Source organism: Microtus oregoni, unplaced genomic scaffold (assembly GCF_018167655.1).
Source record: "Microtus oregoni isolate MIOR12 unplaced genomic scaffold, Mior012 000042F_ref0000377, whole genome shotgun sequence".
Taxonomy (NCBI): Eukaryota; Metazoa; Chordata; class Mammalia; order Rodentia; family Cricetidae; genus Microtus; species Microtus oregoni.
The window spans coordinates 16,175,422-16,196,336 of NW_024543209.1; positions in this window are offsets into that span (position 1 = coordinate 16,175,422).

The following is a 20,915-nucleotide window of genomic DNA, read 5'->3' on the forward strand; positions in this document are numbered from 1 at the left end:
GAACTATGCCCATATTCCCAAATATTGTTTATAAATTTTTGTTTGCATTTAAAGGGGGATATGCTATACAGATTTGCATTGGTATGGATCTTGGTTTATTGATACAAATTTAAGGTCAATTTTGTTATTCTGTGTGTGTGTGTGTGTGTGTGTGTATGTTTCTGCTCTTCGTTAAGGTATTGTGTTTGTGCAGCTCATTTAAAAATGTAATGTATAATTAAGAGTCATCTTAGTTGGGTTTTCTAGATGTACAGATATATATTTCAGATGAATAGGTATTCTTCAAAACTTTCAAAGACTACAGAATATGGCATTTAAAATGTTTAAGAACTTTTCATGACAGTGAAACACATTTGCTCCTGACAGCACCAATCTACTTCAAGAGGAAGATGGGCATCAAAGAGGCTCCTTATTGAGTTTGTTAGCCATTTGGGCAAGAAACTGCTCTTGCCTAGACTTCTTGATGGTATGTTGGGTGAACTGGACATGCAGGAGCCACAAAAAAAAAAAATGATTGTTAACTTGCATAAAGGAGAGATGGTCCTTTGAGGTTCCTACTTCATGAAAGAGTCTATGAGACATTCTGCAGGATATAGAAAAAAGTGACTGACAACTGCCAATATAGGTGGAACTGTCTTTAAAACTTCCTGCTTCATGGAAAAGTGTGCTGGATACCATGGGCCTGTAGCCTGAAGATGGATACCTTAATGATACGGAAGAACTTTGGGTGACTATCCAGGCAGTGAGATGTCTCTGTCAATTCTAGAGTTTTTGAAGTTGCTTACAATGCACTTCCTGTTTATTTAGGTATTATATACTTCTGGAGTCTTTGATGGAGTTGAAAAATAGATATTTATAACTATAGTTTTCCTTAATTATGATAAAAGATAAAGTAGACATAAACATTCTAACTGTAAATCTTGCTTGATAACTGTTTTGCTATATGTAATTTTTCTGTGTTAAAGTTAAAACCTTCCTTTTTATTTAAACAGAAAAGGGAAGGTGATATAGGATTCCCCTCTGTGTGCTGTGATTACCATTGGTTAATAAAGAAGCTGTTTTAGGCCTGTGGTAGGGTAAAGCAGAGCTAGGCTGAGAAGACTAAACTGAATGCTGGGAAGGCAGAGTGAGAGAGAAGCCATGTATGTAGCCCCATTAGAGACAGATGCACCAGAACTTTGCAGGTAGACCACAAGCCTTGTAGTAAATATAAATTAACAGAAATGGGTTAAATTAAGATGTAAGAGGTAGCCAATAAGAAGCTAGAGATAATGGGACAAGCAGTGATCTATTAATACAGTTTCTGTGTAATTATTTTGGAACTGAACAGCTGGGAATGAACAGGTAGCCTCTTCTTACAACAAACATTTCTCTACCAGTTCTTATACATCTAGATGTATGCTTTTATTTCCATTGAGAAAACACCCAGTGGTGAGTTTGTTGGTTTACAAGGTCAAACCAAATACTTAGGCCTAGGCTCCATTTCATGTTGTTTCACCTCCATGCTAACCATTGGAATCATCATTTAGTAATCTAGCCATTTGCCATACTGTATGGTAGCATCAGATTTTTTCTTTTGCTTTTTAGAGACAGGACTCCCCTCCCCAACACCATGTACCCTAGGCTGGCCTTGCAACTCAGAATGTAGCTGAAAATAAGTGTAAAACTCTTATCTTCTGACAATTACTTTTGGAGCTCTGGCAATGTGGGTGTGTGCTACATTCCCCAATTTCTGTGGTGCTGAGGCTCAGACCCAGAGCTTCATGAAGGCTGGGCAAGCATGCTACCAGCTGAGTTATATCCTTAGCCCAAACTGGGGACTTCAAATTTGTTTTGCTGATGATTCATTTTAAGCTCATTTATACACAAATTTGCCAAATTTCTATTTGATTTGATTTCATGCTATGTGGTTGTAAGAGTTCGCTGTGGGTCAGATACTTACCCCAGAGAATACCACTCTCACACAACTGTACTTTGAGAGTACTCTTGCCACATCATCTTATATTTTGTATTCAGTCTTTTATTCCTATGGATCAAATTAGTTTTTCTGAAAGGAATAGGCTACAGCACATGAAATATAAGCCTATGCTTGGTGAAACATTCACTCACATGCAAACACACACACACACACACACACAGAGAGAGAGAGAGAGAGAGAGAGAGAGAGAGAGAGCCTGAGAAGAAGAGAGTATTATCTCATGTAATACATTGTTATAAAGATAAATGCTGGTCATTCATCAGATATATGTGTTGTGAATATTTTCCATCAGTTTAACTTATCTTTTAATAGAAGACTAGACGATTTTAATATTAGGGAAGCCAAATTAGTCAGTTTTTCTTCTTTCCTCCATCACTTTCCTGTCTCTTTCCCTTTCCTCCTCAACCATTCTTTACTCTCTCCTTCCTCTCCTTTATCTCTTTTATTTTCTTTCTTTCTAGGGCTAGCAGTGAAACCCAGAACCTGTGCATGCTAGGCCAGTTCCCTACCACTGAGCAGCATTCCCAGTCCTTGGTGTTTAAACATAAACTCTCATTATTGGAGCTCAGGCAGGCCATAACTTCAGTCCTGCCTCAGTTTGCCCAGTGTTTGAATTACCTGTGTATGATATTACACTCAGATGTCTTTTTCTTTTATAGCTTTTACTTTGGCTGTAAAGCATCGTCATTTATCTCAAACAAAAGAAGATTTTTCGCTTGTGTATTTATAGCAGTTTTATGGATTTGTGTTTTAAAATATTTACAATCTAATCTAAGTTTTGTATAGATCATGAGGTGATCGTGACGTTTTCCTCATTCATATCCAGTTTTTTCCATCAATAGTTGTTAAGCAATCATTGTCCACCGGTCTCTGGAACCATTGTTCAATCAATAATATATGCATATGTCACTTTCGTGTTGTCTTCTGATTTATTGAACTTTCATTCTGGTAATGCCAGGCTTCCTTGACTACTTGAAATTTATCTCCATATCGTTAAGTTACAAAGACACAGATTTCTACTTCTATATCCTAATAAAACATCAGCCAGTTAAAAATTCCAACATGGATCCACTGGGGCTGAGCACCACAGGGTCGCTTGTTCTCTGTTTTGATTTGTTGTGGTTTTTCTGTAATAACCTCGATCTGCTGCAAGCAGAAGTTTCTTTGCTAAAGGGTGAGAGCTATACTTATTTGTAGGCATAAAGATACACATTTAGATTGCTGTTAGGAATGTGCTGATTTAGCAAAGTGATGGCTGTAGGTTCTCCTCCAAAATCCATGACGTCACTGGCCCCAGGTAGATGGCTGGGTTTTCTGTACCAGACTTAATTTCCCTCTTGTTAAATAGGTCTTACTTCAATTAGAGAACAAGATGTGGGTACCACCATTGTACCCTTAAGCTTTATTGTGGAATGGTAGTTGCTGTAGTTCACAGGCATCATAGCTGAGTAGGACTGTTGGTTGCTCTTCTCCCTTGGAACCTTGCATGGCACTTTCTGGCACCATGAAAGCTCACCCACATGAAGGATGCTTTTAGGTCAGATACAGCTCATGTCCTCCAGGTTCTGTATCTGAAGCACAGGTGTCTTCAGTGATAGGGACTTAAATTCAACCTCTGGGAGGCACCAAGGGTAACAGCAATAACCTGTAGTATTCTGAGACTTACTTGGAGTTCTATAACCAATAACATATAAGGGGTGTCTTAAGGCTGGTGTTAGATAGTCTATGACTTTTAAGGGAAGCATTGCCAGACCAGGTAGAATTGCACTAAACTACTGATTCTTCTTCTATAATACAACTACTCCACCTAATGCTTAGGGATCATGGCAAAAGAGGAGTCAGAAAGATTTATGAACCAAAGCAACAGGATATCTGTTGTGAGATTTCATCTCCTAGAAACATCAGGCAAACTACACCCATGATGTCTCAACAACATGGCTACCTAAGCAAGACCTGAGTAAGGGTGACACCCACAGACAAAATAATAATGAAGGGGGAAAACATAAACCCCGGATGAAGACCCACAGGCAACTAAGGAATATTGAGAATGGAGGAAAATGGTATTCCCAAGGGAAGAGTACCACAAATGGTTATCCAATACCAAATGACAAGCCCTGAAAACATATGCATACAAGTAACATTACATGGACTAAGAAGACTGGACTTATGTATTCAGGAATACACACATGTGCACTTGAGCACACACACATATGGGTATATGTGAGGGGTTGGAGGAAGTAAAGAGAAAGGGGAAAATAATGTGATTATATTTTAATTTCAAAAATTAAATTAAACTAATTCCAGAGTGGATGGAAAGGTGGTATCAAACATTTTGATGATTTATTAAAAACACTAATAAATTCATACTGCCTTGTATAGTTGCATACTCTAAACTTCTTCAAAGTATTAAAATGATATTTTTGGGTCTATTAAGTGTTTAATAAAACCTTAAAATGCTATTTTTTTGCATAAAACAGTATTCACTGGATTCATAAGATAAAGGCTTCATTAAGCTGTGAACTGTTTTATATATAATATATATATTCGATAAGATTTTCTTCCAAGACTGGTTCTAAATTAAAATATATAAACTAAAGTTTGATTTCACTTATGTAATAATCATGGTTAACATCAAAAAGCATATAACTTTCTTTTTTCATAAATATTCTTAGTATAAAACCATTAAATGTGAGGTACAGAAAAATATTTTGTTTTATTTTTTTACTAAGACATTTAAAACCTATAGTTAGATTTTGCTTTTATGTTTTATAGTTTTTCTCATTGGGCAAACTCTTTGATTTGTTAAATAGTTAGTATATTAATTGCGGGGAAAAATTCCTCTTTAAGGAACAATTCCTAGTTGAGTCGTTCCTACTAAAATTACATAATGATTGTGAAACTCACTTTTATGGACGATTCTGAAATCTGTTTATAAAATGTGATCTATTAGACAAACAATAATGTTAATGAGCTGTCCAAATGAACTAAGGTTGAAGACTGATCTAAAGATTTTGGCACCCAGTGTGGAGCCCCAGGGATTATATACTCTTACTGGAAGTATCACGTGGATTGGTATTTGGTATGAGCCTGGCCCTTTGTGCCTCATCCCTCAACATCACCTTCTTGGTGGAAATTGGTGAGTTCTTTCCAAGGCTCAGTCTTCTCTTGGTTCAGTCAACAGTCTATTAGTTTATTCAGAGCTGGCTGTTCAGACCCTGTTTTGTCTGTTTCAAACACTCGGTTTGAGATATCCACTTTTTTTCCTCCAGAGCACTCAGCTTTCAGAGCACTCTGAAAATGGTTATTGATTGGCTAGCATTTGGTCTTTCCCTCCTGCCACTCCTTCAGTTTCACTTCCACGTTTTCTGTGACCTTTCCTGCTTATTGCATTCCTGTGGCTGTCCGTTTATGATGTCCTTGAGCACCTGATCATAAAGATGTCGAAGATAGAGGGACTTGTGGCCTCAAGCCCAACAGCGTGGAGACGGAATTGCCTCTCAGGGGTGCTCAACCAAGCACACTCTCTCCCTGTTGGAGGAACTTTGTTGACTCAGGCAGGAAGACACACGTAGGTTGGTCACTCAGTGTCTTGTGCCTCCTTGTGTTCTCCTCAGGGACAGAACAAGCTTGCGGCACAATGTGAGTAACTGAGTTTGGACAGCTGAGGGAATTACTCCCCAAAGCAGTGTGTAGATCGAATCCAAACGCAGACCCTGGCTACCGTGAAGAAGCTTGTTATTTTTAGGAGAAAATGGAAAGAGAGTCAATGAAGGAAATGTTCAGGAAATACTTCTATTTGATAATCCAGTTGGTGTAATGTTTAATAACTGTGTTGATTCAACTTAAAAGAATTTGGAAAATGGGAAAATCAAATTAAAGATAAGTAAATTTTTACATTTTCCTCAGTGGGGAACATTTGATATTCCAATTTTTTTCCCACACTAAACTGTAAGTCTCCATCAATAGAACAACCTAATTTATTTGGAATAAAAAAGTATCTAAAAATTTACAAAACTACTCGTATGCAAAAGATTAATGAAGCTTTAGAAATTACATTGAATTTTTAAAGGTATACTAAAAATAAACAGAAATTTAAGTTTTAAATCATACATGTCATAACTAAATATTAATTGTGAAGACTCTAACTTTTCTCAACTCCTGTCAGCTAAGCTTGCCTGGCATTGACTCTTCCTTCACTATTTCCAAGCAGATCAAGATTCACTGTTCAAAGAAGACATCTATGTCCTTTTTAGGATAAAACTTCCTGTATTTAAAAGGGGTGGGGGTGGCTAGGAGCTGGAGCGATAGCTCAGTGGTACTGAGCTGCTCTTCCAGAGGAAGCCCTATGTGGTGGCTCATACAATCCATAACTCAAATTTCGGGTGATCCAACACTAACTTCCTGAGGCAATAGGTACAGATGTGGTGCACAGACATACATGGAGCAAACATTCATTCATACACAGTAAAATACATTAAATGAAAATAAAATGTCTTCGAAAAGGCCAGGGGTGGGGTGGGAGGTACTAAAACTTTCACAGTGGTGTTTCCTGCATGGTAGTGCACCTTCTGGGATGTGGCTATGATCTCCAATCCTATAGCCTGCCGGGCAAGTGAAAAGATGGTACACATGGTCAGATTTACTAATGAGTCCTAGGATTCCTTGGACATTGATGCTCATATCAGCTCTTCTAATTCCTAATTAGCAATTAGTCGTCCTAATTACCATTTTTGGAAAACATTTAAATATCACTTTACACCATAGTTACTGGGCATCCTATAAGAATTAAAGTGTCATATGAGCCACCTCCTGCTCAAGAAAGAAATTACTCACTACCACAGGAGGCTTTTGAACATGGTAAGTCAAAATTCAGAATTGTGTGGTCTTTCTTCAAATAGCTCCGAGAAGTCTGAAAGAAGGGGAGCTGGAGAGAGGTGATTTGTCTGTGTTGGAAGGCACAGCACAGCTAAGGTTCTCTTTCAGATAAAAGGACTACCAGGTACTTCTCACCACCCACTGGGTTGCAGAAGGTCAAGACATGAATGGTTTTAACTTACTCCATATCTATGCCAGTCTCTTCTGGGAACACATCTGGGAACACATCTTCATAGGTTTCAGAAAAGCTGGGTGAGGTCCATCTTCAGCGACATTGAAACTGGTACCAATAAATAGAACTCAGTATCTCAAACAACTTTTCAGCTAAGTCTTACATTTTTATGTTTCTTAAACCCTTTCATATTTGGATTTTTGTTGTGTGTCATTTTGTTTGTGTCCTGACAAATAAAGCTTGTCTGGATATCAGAGGGTGGAGCTAGATACTGGTTAACCATAGAGGTCTGGAGGTCTGTACAGACAGGAGACAGGAAGTTATGAGGCTGGGCAGAGAGAGGAAGTGATGAGGAGGGGGTGGAAACAGGTGTGAGGATTTGGAGAGGTAAGAGGTTTCTCTTGATTGCTGCTCTGCTTCTCTGATCTTGCAAGCTTTTTCCTCAATATCTGATTCCTGGTTTTTACTGATTAAAACTAATTAGGATCACACTTCAAATTTTCACAACCATCTGAGATATTTGGATTTTCACTGAGATATGCTTAACTGATAGAAATAATGTCAGTCAGCTCAATAAAGCTACAAATGAGGACAATAGTGTGTCCCTTCACTTATCACTTTCATCTGTGGGTGTGAGTGTACATGTGTGCCTACTATCCCTTATTTTTTGATATAAGGTCTCTCGCAGGGTCCGGGACTCATGGATTTGGCAGCCTAGCTGTTCTGTAGGCCTCAGGAATCCTTTACAGCTGGCCTTGAATGCAGGTTCTGGGGATCAAACTTGGATCCCAGGCTTCTATAGTAAACATTTTGCAAACAGAGTTGTCCCCCTAGCCCGTAATTCATAACGGTTTTGTTGTGGCTGTTCTCTTACCTGGACCTGCAACCTTCCTTGAACCAAGGTTTCCTTGAAAGCCAATATTTTTAGAGATTAAAAATTTTCAAGTATCTTCACTGCTCCTGAGAAAGAATATTCTCATTATTCAGTGTAATTCAGACCTTTAAAAGTCTCATTAAACTTGCAGAGATTTAAATATTTGAGGAAGAACTCGATTTTGAGGTGCCTCTGTTTTAAATTCAAACTGTTGGAGCCTAAGCAAAATTCTACTACTGAAAATGAGGAAAGATTATTAACTTGCCGTTATTGATAGTAAACATTAGGAAGAGGGGTGGCTGGGGAAATAATTCAGTTGATAAAGTGTTTACCGAGAATGCTAAAGTACCTGAATTTTATTCAGAACCCAAATAAAAATTCTAAGTGTGGTAGTGTGTTCTTGCAATCTTAGCACTGGGGAGGAAAAGACAAGAAAGTATGTGAAGCAGGTTGGCCAGCTTGCCACATCTGCTCAGCCCAGTTAAGGCCAATGAGAGAAGGGTTACTGTTCCATACAAGGTAACTCCATTTATACTCTCATATACATGTGAGTGTATATGAGAGAGTTTATATCATCAACACGCATAAAATGAAAAGAAAGGATGATTTCTAAAACAGTAATGGACAAAAACCAATCACTGCCCGTGGAGCTCCTCGGAAGAAAACGCAGGCCACTTCAGTTTTGCATTCCCTTTTAAAATCATTGTGCACGGAAAATCATGATTGGAGTGACTTTTTTTTATTTTTATTTTTTTTAACCTTATTACATTTTTGATTTAAATTTATTTATTTATTAAGGATTTCTGCCTCGTCCCCACAACCACTTCCCATTTCCCTCCCCCTCCCCCATCAAGTCCCCCTCCCTCATCTGCTCGAAGAGCAATCAGGGTTCCATGACCTGTGGGAAGCCCAAGGACTGCCCACCTCTATCCAGGTCTCGTAAGGTGAGCATCCAAACTGCCTAGGCTCCCACAAAGCCAGTACGTGCAGTAGGATCAAAAACCCACTGCAATTATTCTTGAATTCTCAGTATTCCTCATTGTCCGCTATGTTCAGCTAGTCCGGATTTATCCCATGCTTTTTCAGACCTAGGCCAGCTGGCCTTGGTGAGATCCCAATAGAACATCCCCATTGTCTTAGTGTGTGGGGGCACCCCTCGTGGTCCTGAGTTCCTTGCTCGTGCTCCATCTCCTTCTGCTCCTGATTTGGACCTTGAGATTTCTGTCCGGTGCTCCCATGTGGGTCTCTGTCTCTGTCTCCTTTCATCGCCTGATGAAGGTTAATATTCCTGAGGATGCCTATGTGTTTGTCTTTGGATTCACCTTCTTATTTAGCTTCTCTAGGAACATGAATTATAAGCTCAATATCCTTTATTTATGGCTAGAAACCAAATATGAGTGAGTACATCCCATGTTCCTCTTTTTGGGTCTGGCTTACCTCACTCAGGATAGTGTTTTCTATTTCCATCCATTTGTATGCAAAATTCAAGAAGTCCTTGTTTTTTACTGCTGAGTAATACTCTAATATGTATATATTCCATACTTTCTTCATCCATTCTTCCGTTGAAGGGCATCTAGGTTGTTTCCAGGTTCTGGCTATTACAAACAATGCTGCCATGAACATAGTTGAGCATATACTTTTGTTGTATAATAGGGCCTCTCTTGGGTATATTCCCAAGAGTGGTATTGCTGGATCCAGGGGTAGGTTGATCCCGAATTTCCTGAGAAACCGAAACACTGCTTTCCAGAGTGGTTGCACAAGTTTGCATTCCCACCAACAATGGGTGAGTGTACCCCTTTCTCCACAACCTCTCCAGCAAAGGCTATCATTGGTGTTTTTTATTTTAGCCATTCTGACAGGTGTAAGGTGGTATCTTAAAGTTGTCTTTATTTGCATTTCCCTGATCGCTAAGGAAGTTGAGCATGACCTTAAGTGTCTTTTGGCCATTTGAAGTTCTTCTGTTGAGAATTCTCTGTTCAGATCAGTGCCCCATTTTATAATTGGGTTAATTAGCCTTTTGCGGTCTAGTTTCTTGAGTTCTTTATATATTTTGGAGATCAAACCTTTGTCAGTTGCAGGGTTGGTGAAGATCTTCTCCCAGTCAGTGGGTTGCCTTTTTGTCTTAGCAACAGTGTCCTTTGCTTTACAGAAGCTTCTCAGCCTCAGGAAGTCCCATTTATTCAATGATGCCCTTAGTGTCTGTGCTGCTGGGGTTATACGTAGGAAGTGGTCTCCTGTGCCCATGTGCTGTAGAGTACTTCCCACTTTCTCTTCTATCAGGTTCAGTGTGTTCGGACTGATATTGAGGTCTTTAATCCATTTGGACTTGAGTTTTGTGCATGGTGATAGATATGGATCTATTTTCATTCTTCTACAGATTGACATCCAGTTTTGCCAGCACAATTTGTTGAAGATGCTCTCTTTTTTCCATTGTATACTTTTAGCTCCTTTATCGAAAATCAGGTGTTCATAGGTTTGTGGGTTAATGTCAGGGTCTTCTATTCGATTCCATTGGTCGACTTCTCTGTTTTTATGCCAATACCAAGCTGTTTTCAATACTGTAGCTCTGTAATAGAGTTTGAAGTCAGGGATGGTAATGCCTCCAGACAATCCTTTATTGTATAAGATTGTTTTGGCTATCCTGGGTTTTTTGTTTTTCCATATAAAGTTGATTATTGTCTTCTCCAGATCTGTGAAGAATTTTGATGGGATTTTGATGGGGATTGCATTGAATCTATAGATTGCTTTTGGTAGAATTGCCATTTTTACTATGTTGATCCTCCCAATCCAAGAGCAAGGGAGGTCTTTCCATTTTCTGGTGTCTTCTTCAATTTCTTTCTTCAAAGACTTATAGTTCTTGTCAAGTAGATCTTTCACTTCCTTGGTCAGGGTTACCCCAAGATATTTTATGCTATTTGTGGCTATCGTGAAAGGTGATGCTTCTCTGATTTCCCTCTCTGCTTCCTTATCCTTAGTGTATAGGAAGGCAACTGATTTTTTGGAGTTGATCTTGTATCCTGCCACATTACTAAAGGTGTTTATCAGTTGTAGGAGTTCTTTGGTAGAATTTTTGGGGTCGCTTACGTACACATATCATCTGCAAATAACGAAAGCTTAACTTCTTCCTTTCCAATACGAATCCCCTTGATCTCCTTATGTTGTTTTATTGCTATTGCTAGAATTTCAAGCACTATATTGAAGAGGTATGGAGAGAGTGGGCATCCTTGTCGTGTTCCTGATTTTAGTGGGATGGCTTTGAGTTTTTCTCCGTTTAATTTAATGTTAGCTGTTGGCTTGCTGTAAATAGCTTTTATTATATTTAGGTAGGACCCTTGTATCCCTATTCTCTCCAAGACCTTTATCATAAAGGGGTGTTGAATTTTGTCGAATGCTTTTTCAGCATCTAATGAAATGATCATATGGTTTTTTTTCTTTCAGTTTATTTATATGGTGGATTACATTGATAGATTTGCGTATGTTGAACCAGCCCTGCATCTCTGGGATGAAGCCTACTTGATCATAATGGATAATTTTTCTTATGTGTTCTTGGATTCGGTTTGCCAGTATTTTATTGAAAATTTTTGCGTCAATGTTCATGAGTGAGATCGGTCTGTAATTCTCTTTCTTGGTTGGGTCTTTTTGTGGTTTTGGTATCAGGGTAACTGTAGCTTCATAAAAGGAATTTGGCAATGACTCTTCTGTTTCTATATTGTGAAATACATTAAGGAGTATAGGTATTAGTTCTTCTTGGAAGTTCTGGTAGAATTCTGCATTGAAACCATCTGGTCCTGGGCTTTTTTTCGAAGTGAGATTTTTGATAACCATTTCTAATTCTTCGCGAGTAACCGGTCTATTTAGATCCATTCACCTGGTCTTGGTTTAGCTTTGGTATATGGTACTTATTTAAAAAAATGTCCATTTCTTTTGTATTTTCCAGTTTTGTGGCATACAGGCTTTTGTAGTAAGATCTAATGATTCTCTGAATTTCCTCTGTGTCTGTGGTTATGTCCCCCTTTTCATTTCTGATCTTATTTATTTGCGTGTTCTCTCTCTGTCGTTTAATTAGTTTGGATAGGGGTTTGTTGATCTTGTTGATTTTCTCCAAGAACCAGCTTTTTGTTTCATTGATTCTTTGGACTGTTTTCTGTGTTTCTATTTTGTTGATTTCAGCCCTCAGTTTTATTATTTCCAGTCTTCTACTCCTCCTGGGCTCGTCTGCTTCTTTTTTTTCCAGAGCTTTCAGGTGTGTTGTTAAGTCCCCAATGTATGCATTCTCCGTTTTCTTTAAGTGGGCACTTAGTGCTATGAACTTTCCTCTTAGCACTGCTTTCATTGTGTCCCATAGGTTTGAGTATGTTGTCCCTTTATTTTCATTAAATTCAAGGAAGACTTTAATTTCTTTCTTGATTTCTTCCTTGACCCAGGTGTGGTTCAGTAGTTGACTGTTCAGTTTCCATGAGTTTGTCGGTTTTTTGGGGGCAGCGTGGTTGTTGCCTTCTAATTTTAATCCGTGATGATCTGATAAGACACAGGTGGACACTGATATTTTTTTTTTGTATCTGTGGAGGTTTCCTTTGTTTCCGAGTATGTGGTCAATTTTTGAGAAGGTTCCATGAGCTGCAGAGAAGAAGGTATATTCTTTCCTATTTGGGTAGAATGTTCTATAGATGTCTGTTAAGTCCATTTGCTTCATTACCTCCAATAATTCTCTTAATTCTCTATTAGGTTTCTGTCTGATTGACCTGTCCCTTGGAGAGAGAGGTGTGTTGAAGTCTCCTACTACTAGTGTGTGTGATTTGATGTCTGCCTTGAGTTCTAGTAATATTTCTTTTACATAAGTAGGTGCTTTTATATTGGGGGTGTATATATTCAGGATTGAGACGTCCTCCTGATGAATTGTTCCTGTTATGAGTATAAAGTGACCGTCTCGGTCTCTTCTGATTGATTTTAGTTTGAAGTCAGTTTTGTTAGAAATTAGTATGGCCACACCTGCTTTTTTTCTTAGGACCATTTGCTTGAAACACCTTTTCCCAACCCTTTACTCTGAGTAGGTGCCTGTCTTTGTGGTTGAGATGTGTTTCTTGCAAACAGCAGAATGTTGGATCCTGTTTTCGTATCCAATCTTTTAGCCTGTGCCTTTTTATAGGTGAATTGAGCCCATTAATATTAAGTGATATTAATGACCAGTGGTTGGTTACTCCGGTTATTCTTATTGCTTTTGGTAGTAGAGATTGTGTGTCTCCCTTCTTTGAGATGTGCTCGTGAAGGGTCATTAGATGCCTGGGTTATTGTAGGCAGTGTTGGCAGTGTTGGATTCCTTGGGTTGCGATTTTCCTTCTATTACTTTCTGTAGGGCTGGATTTGTGGCTACGTATTGTTTAAATTTGTTCTTATCCTGGAATGTCTTGTTTTCTCCATTGATAATGAATGATAGCTTGGCTGGGTATAGTAGTTTGGGTTTGCATCCATGGTCTCTTAGCTTCTGCAGAACCACTATCCAGGACCTTCTGGCTTTCATAGTTTCCATAGAGAAGTCAGGTGTAAGTCTGATCGGTTTACCTTTATAAGTTACTTGCCCTTTTTCTTTTGCAGCTCTTAATATTCTTTCTTTAACCTGTATATTTTGTGTTTTGATTATTATATGGCGAGGAGATGTTTTTCTTTGATCCAATCTGTTTGGTGTTCTGTATGCTTCTTGAATATTTAAATGAATATCTTTCTTTAAGTTGGGAAAGTTTTCTTCCATAATTTTGTTGAAAATATTTTCTGGGCCTTTGAGCTGTGACTCTTCTCCTTCTTCTATTCCTATTATTCTTAGGTTTGGTTTTTTTATTGTGTCCCATAGTTCCTGAATGTTTTGTGTTGAGAATTTGTTGGCTTTGCTGTTTTCTTTGATCTGTTCGTTTATTTTCTCTATGGTGTCCTCAGCATCTGAGATTCTTTCTTCTAGCTCTTGTATTCTATTGATTATGTTTGTTTCTGTAGACTCTGCTCGTTGGCCTAGATTTTCCATATCCAGCTGGTCCTCAGTTTGTATTTTCTTCTTTGCCTTCATTTCAGTTTTCAATTCTTGAACTGTTTCCATTACCTGTTTGATCTTTTTTTCTTGGTTTCCCAGGGTATCATGTACATATTTACTCATTTTTCAAACTTTTTGTTATACTTCTCATCCATTTCTATAAGGGCATTTTTTACATGTTGTTTAAGGGACTCTATTGTCTTCATAAAGTCGATTTTTTCCACTTCTTCTGTGTTAGGTTGTTCAAATACTTCTGTTGTAAGATCATTGGGTTCTGGTGTTTTCATGTTGTTTTTCAGATTATTGGGTGAATTCTTGCCTTGGCGCCTGCCCATCTCCTCCTATTGATCCTATCCAATGGGTCCTTTAAAAACCGGATCAGGTTTCCCTGCTGGCCAAGGGCTCCGCTTACAAAATGCCCTCACTCTCTTTCATGGTTCCTGCTGCAGGCCAAGAACCCTCTCACCCCTCCGAAGGATCTTCAGGACAGGACCAGGCTCCCCTTGTGCCAGTGACCTGGCCAACCAAAGGCCTACCTCTTTGATTCAATTGTAGTAGGGCGATCTGCTCTCCTTATTGCACGCCTGTCCCCGCCACTTGGGTCTGCCGCTGCGCCAGTCCCCGAAAGCCTCTTCCTGTATGCGGTGTTGCTCTGCCGCGTCTGGCCTCCGCTGCTCCACCTCTGTGCGTCTGGCCACCGCCACTCCGCCTCTGTCTGACTTTTTTTTAATGTGTGAGTGTTTGTGTGTATGACTGTGGCTAGGGTCATTTTAGACTTATAAAAGCAACTGCTTCTATGTCTTTTTTTTTTTAACCTAAAATCCAGAGGTGGAAACAAGATTCTGCAGTTAATAACACTGACTGACTGCTCTTGCCGAAGTCTTGTGTTGGACTTCAGCACATGCATGGTGGCTGATAACCATTCCTAACTCCTGGACCTCTACTGGCCTCTGCAGGCACCAGGTGCACAAAGGGCACGGATATGCATAAGGACTCAGAAATAAATAAATCATAGAAAAGAATCAGAATTCAGAAATTTTAAATTTAAGACAAAAGGGAATGTTTTATTTCTGGCCTACATCTCTGGCAGGCTTATGTAAATACTGATTGAATTGGGAGAGGATTTATTGGTTGGTGGGGTTTTGTTGTTGTTGTTTTGTTTTGTTTTTCAGTTTTTAACCATTATTTTAAGCTTACTCAAAATGATTTGGATCTGGGGCCTTCATATGTTAATTATGGAAATTAAGGTTGAAAGAAAATTTAATTACAGAATTAAGAGTAATAACCTAAAAATTGCTTAAAATATTTTTTATTAAGTGCTCAAAAAAAAATCTAAACTGCTTTTACTGGTCACACTTAAAATAATTAGTTTCAGGGATGACCTGTATACAGAAATACTTTTGCCTTGGTACATTTTAAATGTACATCACTTTGACAATGTTAAGATGGTCTATCTGTTGCTTTGAAATAGTTGCTGGAATGATATGCAGTGTTATAAATAATGTACTTTAATGTCTACATATGTTACGATCCCTTTCACTACTCCTTAGTCTCATTTGTGTAAGAATTTGAATATAGGGATCAGAAGGAAACTTGAGGACAACAGGACAAACAGGAGTAATGAATATAAGAGATAGTTTGATTCAAGTCCAGGCTTGGGAAGATGAGGTGGGGCCATATGCCTCACAGATCTCCCTTGAAATATCATGAAGGGTGCAGAGTTACTCTTTCAGATCATGGAATTCCTGTATCCCTATTAAGATAACAACAGGTAAAGAAAAGATGTCTCCTGAAACTTACAGCACCAAGTGTGGATAATGTGATGTTGGAGTCAATGGGTGAGCCTGGCAGGGCTTTGTTTACTTTGCATAGCAATGCTTAGCTTCTGACAACATCCATCTCCTTCTTTATACACTTACATTTATCTCCAATAATGTTAGAATGCTATGTTTCAATAAAAAGATTTAAAATCCAGACTGGCATTAAGATTCGCATGAGTATCCAAAATCAACAAAAATATCTTGATTTTTTTTTCTCTTTAAGTTAGAACTCAAAAGCCACACAAGCTTAACCAGAATGATCTGCTGAACAACTATTTTCATAGAGGGAAGGTTTGTTATATCACACTTCTTGAGACAGATTGGATTGCCATGTCACCAACCTAGCAACAGATATAAAACTCAGATCATGGCACTTCTCCGTGAATATTACTTAGAAAAAAAATGGAGATGGGGTTAAAAACAAAGCAAAACAAAACAGTAAGTGGTTAATTTTTGCCAGCTGCATGATCATAAACGCCTAACGAGAAACATAACCAAAGATTAAAGTTTATTAGTATAATTTTTAACACTCCAAGGGACCACACTCCCCAGACTTTGGGATTCAGTCTGTAGATGTTTAGGCAACTGTTCCTCACTAATAATTTTCTTCTTGATAAGAAAACTGCTTTTAGACCTTATCTCAATCCAATAATGATGATATTGTTATCATTAATGATAACACAGCACCTACCCACTGGCAAATAATACTTAAATTTCTTCTCTCTCCCTCTCTGGAAGCCATCTGGGTACCACTTCACACTGTAACTCTAGTAGCTACTCCAACAGTTACTAAAATACCAAAACAGATCCTGGATTCTTCACTCTCAAGACTAGCCTTGGAGGTCTAGAAAAAATTAAAAAAAAAATCAAGGAGGAGTCAAAATGGATGGATGACCTTGTAAACCCATCAAGAAATTATAATGGACTTTATCTTGAACATTTTAAAAATATCCTCTGTTCTAGCTTCTCCCAATTCCCTATCTAGGACTATAATGCTAATCATTCTTACCTTTACTTCAGATCTTTTTTCAAGTCAGACCAACCAGAATGAATCTTCTCCTGGCCTTACAGGACAATAGAAAACAAAGCATGAGCTAATCAGAGCTGTCTTCAGAGAATATTGTTCAGAGACAAGGGTTGGGGGAGTGGACAGAATTAAAATAAAGCCATGCTGGGTATGGTTATGCTCACCTGTAATCCCACCCAGCACTTGGGAGGCCAAAACAGGAGTATTATAAATTTGAGGACCGACTGGACTTTGATGATGAGACCTTGTCTCAAGCCAGCTAGCTGGAGTTACTTAGTCCTGCTCTCCAAGAAGTAACTAAAGCCAAGATGTTTTGAAAAATGGCTGCCTGGCACTAACTAAATGTTTGCTCATCTTGCTCACTGCTTCCATTCTGTTGATTAGATTTGTTGCAAACACAGAGAGTCCACCCTAAGATTGAAGTGTTAAAACAAAAAAGTGGGAATTTTAACTGGCCTGATAGAAATAAAGATGTTCTAAAGAGACACTTGTGTCCCTCAAGCTATCAGATTCCTGGCATAAAGGACCCTGAAAGAAATGGAAATTTCCCAGGAACCTCATGCACAGAGAAGAAAAAGGTGCCAGGCAGAGGGGAACTTGTCTCTGGGAAAGAGATTTTACACACTTCTAACGGGTGGCTGGGCCACTCTACGGGGTAAGAATGAAGCCAGGAGAATGGTGGCCAGTGGTGGGAGGGATAATGCCTTGACTGGGACCGCTTAGATATGCAGTCTTGGCCGTCTGTGTAAGCTTCGGTGCCAGATGCGGTGGGAGCTTACCCTACGGTCGCTGCATCTCGTTGCACACCTTCCCAATGTTGTTACATTAAATAAATCTCCCTTTTCTGTTTTCTACCATTAAAAATATACATAAATGAGTGAGTGAGTGGCTCTGGAAGGTGATTAACAGGTGATTATTAGTCGAAGGACTTACAGTTATAAACCTCAAAACACACATTTTGTGCTTTTAAAAGTACATCACAAAATGTGTTTGTACCAAAGTACTAACGCTCTGGACACTCAAATAAGGTTAATGAAGCTTAATGAAGGCTCTTTTATTCCTGTACTCAAAATCCTAATTACCTTTATTTTTTTCTGTAGAACAAAATCTTTGTTTTATTAAGCCTAGGTTTTAAATTACAGATTTTTGCAGAGAGTGAATTAGCAAAAATAGCCAAGAACATAGTGTTCGTAAGACAGTGTATCTTACACTTAATTGAAGGAAATGACTCATTTCAGAAATAAATTTCAGGATTAAATATGACTGCAAAAATTAAACATAGTGTTTTTATGCGCAGACGTGTGCATGTTGAAACAGAACTAGATCAATAAAAAAAATTAGTGCTAGCTAGCATTACTGAGATATAACTATATAAACAGCACATATATGTGGTATGTGCATATTTACTTGCATAATGAAAATGAGACAATATTGCAATATTTTTCGTGGGAAAGTGAAAAGGCTCAGACCCTTCTGCTCCCCCACCTTAGAGACAAAGGAAAGTACATCCCATCCCAAACCTCCACAAATGGAAAGGAATCTTAACCTGATGGCCAAACATTTCATAAACAGTTGTGGTATCTTTTTTTCTTCTTGCAGCATTATTTGAATATTGATACGGGAATATTGGGATGTCTGAGTGTGACAGAGCCCTCAGAGGTTGAGTTTTAGAACAAAATGTTTTATTTTAGAGAGCTGTTCTAGTTTGCTGCTTTGTTGATATGATAAGGCACTGGCCAAAACCAACTTGGGGAGGAAAGGGTTTATTTGGCATACAGGTTACAGTTCATAATGGACGGTGACTAGAGCAGGAACTCAGGAACCTGGAGGCAGGAACTGAAGCAGAGACTATGGAGAAAGACTGTTTCCTTGGCTTGCAAGTTTGCTTTCTTCTACAACCCAGGACCATCAGCCCAAGGTGACACTGCCTGCAACGTCTGAACCCTCCTGTATCCATCATTAATCAAGAAATAATTCCACAGACCTGCCCAAAGTCCAATATGAAGGAGGCACTTCTTCCCTTGAGGTTCCCTCTATTTTGGTGACTCTAACTAAAGTCAAGTTACCAAATCTGAACTAGAGCTTAAGAGAGATGAAGAAGTTAGAGCTCCTGTAGAGAAGACAGGGTCCCTGGGAGTAGGGTACCATTAAGCGTCACTGCCTTGGAGTTTCTAAGGACTTTACTAGGTAAAAGTAGGTACTGTGGCCTGCATGGTTTGGAACCTTGACTAGGGCAGAAAGGGAATGAGGAAAGGACAGACACATACAAAGAACAGCTGGGATCTGGTAGGTTGTATGCACACTGATGAAGTAGCACCAACTGTGCAACAACCCAGAATCTCAGCACATTTATTATGTACAGAGCACGGGGAGGAGTTAGTTAGTACCTTTAGGCAGTAGTCTCAGGCTCTAAACATCCAGAAGGAGGAAGCTGAAGCTGCTAGATGTTTGTAGATTGCCAATTGTTCAGAAACACCTGTATTTTCACACACACTCAACATTCACACCCAGACCAGAAGAAGGCTTTAATATCCTTCTGAGGCTCATCCTGGAGGGAAGGCTTTGCCATTCCATAGGTCTGAGGCAGTGGAATGACAGGTCATGGCCATGTCAACAGTACACATTCACTCCAGTCTTATCTGCTCTTTACACACTCACTCGGGTCTTCCTGGGTTCTCTACAGGAACCGGGGGGGGGGGGGGTGGGGGGATTGGGTAGGTCATTCTACTATCCATTCCAAGAGTCAAGGTCCCTCTTACCTTCAACCATACCCTCAGTGTGGTTTCCCTGGGAAAGAGCGCCCCTTGAGGGAAAGAGATTTTTTTTTAAAAGACAACAAGGCATCTCCAGCATCTCTCTAGCCATTGTGGGACCAAATGTTTTTGGCTTAGACACAAAAAAAGGGAGATGCTGACATCAAATATACAATAAGTATTAATTTTTTTCAACTTGACCAAGCATAGATATACCTTGGAAAGGGGAATCTCAACTGAGATATTACCTTCATCAGATTGGCCTCTGGTCAATTGTTGGGATTATCTAAATTATTTTATTGCCAATAATGACTCAATAGTCAGATATTAGGATAAAAACTTGATAGATCAAAGAAGTGGTGGAGAAGAGACCACTTGATCTTCTCTCCACACTTCCCAGATGAAAAAAGGCTTCAAATCTTTCTAAGCCCCTCCCTACTCCTTCCTGTGCCTCTCTATTATATCCTGGGTCCTCTGAAATCTCTGTCGTCAACTCTTGTCAACCAGTCACTGGCTCTGACCCCTGATCCAAGTTTAACATTATTAACACAGTCTTAGATTGTCACAGTACAATCCAATATCCTGCAACATTTTCCTACAGGCCTAGAATATCTGACAGACTTGTCTATGAAGCAGGAATTTTGAAGGACTTGCCTACCCTGTCTTGGCGAAGTTTGGCTGTCAGTTTTCCTTGAGTCCTGCTTGTCCAATTTGGACAGCATCCTATCAACAGCTGAAGAAAGGGCAGTTTCTTGCCCAGTGGCTCATATTGCCAGAAGTGAAAGCAAACTCCATATAGAGGTTCTTCAATGTTCATCATCTTCTCTGAGATAGGTTAGTGCTGCCAAGAGCAGAGGAACTTTTGGTCAATGTTTTGCCACCGCAACAGAGAAATGGTTACAACAACAAGGAAAGCAGGAAGATGGAAGACGAGATGCAGTGAAATCAGGCAGCAAAATGTTGATCCATGTACCCTCCCTCCTTTAGATGCTCAGCCAACACATCGGAAATAGTATGGGAATGCTGGGATGTCTTTAGTATAGCAGAGCCTTTCTTGGCTCTGTGTGATTATTCTAAGAGGCTAGGGTCCCAGAAACTCAATAGCTACTTAGGCTACCAAAAGATGGAGGCCTTAGAGTTCTTGTCTTGAAAATTTGAAGAATAAAATTTACAAATCATGGAGGTAAAATTTTAGAAAGAAGTATTTTGCTATGGAAATCTGAGGAGACAGAAAGAAGGCAGAGCTCCTATACAGCAATAAGGCTTCTGAAAAACCCTGGAAGAGATACCTTTGAGTCTCACTGCCTTGAGTCAATAGGGCTTCACTGAGTAAAGGGTGGGGGATTGAGCAGTCAAACCAGTTTCCAGCACAGGTGTTGTGATTTCTCCCAGTTTTG